This window comes from Mustela putorius, unplaced genomic scaffold (assembly GCF_011764305.1).
Source record: "Mustela putorius furo isolate JIRA1106 unplaced genomic scaffold, ASM1176430v1.1 tig00003932_pilon_pilon_pilon:0A:0A, whole genome shotgun sequence".
NCBI lineage: Eukaryota > Metazoa > Chordata > Mammalia > Carnivora > Mustelidae > Mustela > Mustela putorius.
Window position 1 is genome coordinate 953,269 of NW_025422077.1, and position 3,327 is coordinate 956,595.

Here is a 3,327-nt window from a genome sequence, read left to right on the forward strand (position 1 = left end):
GCAGGGAACCTGATGTGGGACTTGGTCCCAGGACTCTGGGATCATGACTTGAGCCAAAGGCAGCTGCTTAACCAACTGAGCCACCCAAGTGCCTCTGTAATTTATTGATTGTATTTATGTAATTTATGTAATTACCATATTTACTTACACTTGCTGGTGTACAACTAGGAAATGGTCAGGAAGCTTATATATATTATCACCTGCTTGTGAGGAGGTGAAGATGATATTCTTAACTGACACCTCCACCTGGAGAATATCCTTGCCAGCTAAAACAACAATATTCTCTTCAGAAAACTAAGGATGAATATTTTAAATATTGGCATGCAAGGCTTTGACACAGATCTGTCATTTTCCCATATTATATATCCACATATTTGTTTTCTTTTTTATCATGTGAAAGGATAACTAATTCCATAAAGAAGTAATGGTTTACATCGGCAAAAGCAAAAGTGAAAGAGAATGGCTCTGAATCTACAAGAATATCTGCTTACAATGTCCCTCTTCCCTTCTAATCACTGTCACAAATTCAGATACTCCCACCTTTATAATCTCCCCTCTTTCCCTTCTTTACACATAATCACTCCTTCTTCTGTATTCCCTGAGAGGTTAGTTTGTACATCTATTTTAACATTAGATTACTAAATTATAATTATTTACTTAAATTTCTGACTTGTCTAACTAAATATGTGGAAATTAAACAGCACACTGCTGAACAATCAGTAAGTCAAAGAAAAAATCAAAAGGGAATAAAAAAAATTTCAAAGCAAATAAGAATGGAAACACTACACATCAAAACCTATGAGATGCTACAAAAGCAGTTCCAAGAAGGAGGTTTATAGAGATAAAATCATATAGTAAGAAAATAGAACAGGGGCGCCTGGGTGGCTCAGTGGGTTAAAGCCTCTGCCTTCGGCTCAGGTCATGATCCCAGGGTCCTGGGATCGAGTCCCACATCAGGTTCTCTGCTCAGCGGGGAGCCTGCTTCCCCCTCTCTCTCTTCCGGCCTCTCTGCCTACTTGTGATCTCTGTCTGTCAAATAAATAAATAAAATCTTTAAAGGAAAAATAAAATAGAATAATCTCAAATAAACAATCTAACTTAATACCTCAAAGAATTAGAAAAAGAGCAAAATAGGCCCAAAGTTAACAGAATAAGGGAAATAACAAAGATCGGAACAGAAATAAATGAAATAGACACTAGAAAGACAATAGAAAAGATCAACAAAACTAAGAGCTAGCTTTTCAAAAAGATAAACAAAATAGACCAGCTTTTAGCTAGCCTAAGAAAAATTAAAGAAGATTCATAACTAAAATAAAAAATGAAAGAGAAGACATTGCAACTGATACCAGAGATATTCAAAGGGTCATAACAGACTAATATAAACAGCTGTGCTCCAACATTTGGATAACCTAGAAGAAATGGCCAAGATGGAATCATGAAGAAATAGAAAATATGAACAGATCAATAGTGAGTAAGGAGTTTGAATCATTAATCCAAAACCACACAAAAGCAGAAAACCCAGGAGCATATGATTTCACTGCTAAATTCACCCAAATATTTAAAGAGCAATTAGTGCCAATCCTTCTCAAACTCTTCTAAAAAATTGAAGAGGAACAAACATTCACAAACTCATTCTATGAGGCCAGCATTACTCTGATACCAAAACCAGATAAGGACACTACAAGAAAAGAAAGCAAACCAATATCCCTGATGAAGAGATAGAAGAAAAACTCATCAAAATATTAGCAAAAAGCATTCAAAAATACATTGAAAAGATACACAAAGAGAGATTTATCCCTGGGAGGCAAGAATAGTTCAATATATGCAAATCAATAAATGTCACACACCTCATTAATAAATGAAGATAATCATATGAACATCTCAATAGAAGCAGAAAAAGCATTTGACACAATACAACATCCTCTTGGAATAAAAGCCCTCAACAAAATGGGAATAGAAGGAACATACCTTAACATAACAACACAGCCATACTTGATGAGCCCACAACTAACACCACAGTCAGTGGTGAAAAGTAGAAAGGTTTTCTTCTAGGGTCGGGAATAAGAGAAGTGTGCCCATTCTCCTTACTCTTATTCAACATAGTCCTGGGAGTCCTGGCTAGGCAAATCGAGCAAGAAAAAGAAAAGTATCTAAAGAAAAAAATAAGTCAAATTTATCTTTACAGATGATATGTTTTTATATACAAAAAATCTAAAGACTCCACCAGAAATCTATAAGTTCTAATTGACCCATTCAATAAAGCTGAAGGATACAAAACCAACATACTGAAGCCAGTTGCATTTTTATACACTAATAACAGAGTATTCTGAAAAGGGCTAAAGAAAACGATCTCATTCACAATAGCATTAAAAACAATATAATACTTAGAGCCAAATATAACCAAGAAAATGAAAGATCTGTAAACTGAAAACTGTAAGACTTTGATGAAAAAAAGCAAAGGTGACACAACAAATGGAAAGATATCCTATATTCATGGATAGAAAGAATATTGTTAAAATATTAAGCCATCTATACATTCAGTGCAATCCCTATCAAAATTACTATATCATTTTTCATAAAACTAAAAAGAATACTATTAAAATTTGTAGAAACTCACCAAAGACTCTGAATAGCCAAAGCAACCCTGAGAAAGAACAAAGCTGGAGGCATCATCAAACTTCCTGATTTTAACTTATACCACAAACATACAGTGTGCTCACTTGGTCAGCAAAAAGTATGCTTAAATTGGAATGACATGGAGAGAATTAGCATGGTCCTTGCACAAGCACGACACACAAATTCATTAAGTGTCCTGTACTATAAAGCTGTCATAATGAAAACAGCATGGTACTAGCATAAAAGTAGACACAAAGACCAGTAGAACGGAATCTAGAGCAAACCCTCTCTTATGTGACCAACTAATATTTGACATGAAAGCCGAGAATATACAAGGAAAGGATCAATGGTTCTGAGAAAACGAATTAACTTCATTCAGAAACATGAAATTGGACCCCACCCTTGACATCTGACCACCCCAAATCTCTAATCGAATTCCTTCTCCTCCACCATCCCGCCTGTGATATCTCATTACCCTGGCCTGCCCGTGGCAAGAATCTGTTGAGTCCTTTTAGCCAGAATCTTCCCTTATCCCTGATGTTTCTTCTACGTAATTTTCTATATCCACTGACCCCAACCTACTTCTTGGGTATAAATCTCCATTTGTCCATGGTGTATTCAGAATTGAGCCCAGTTTTGAACTAGGTCTCTTTTCTCCTATTGCAATAGCTCCTGAATAAAATCCACTTTTACCACTTAAACTACTGTCCA

At 35.5% G+C, this 3,327-nt stretch overlaps 1 non-coding gene across 1 annotated transcript; it reads left to right on the plus strand.

Annotated features, from left to right (window-relative positions):
- The first annotated feature begins 2,718 nt into the window (after window positions 1-2,718).
- On the plus strand, window positions 2,719-2,822 carry LOC123388987. Its single transcript, XR_006603507.1, has one exon. It is a non-coding gene; the product is annotated as a U6 spliceosomal RNA (small nuclear RNA).
- Window positions 2,823-3,327: the final 505 nt, after the last annotated feature.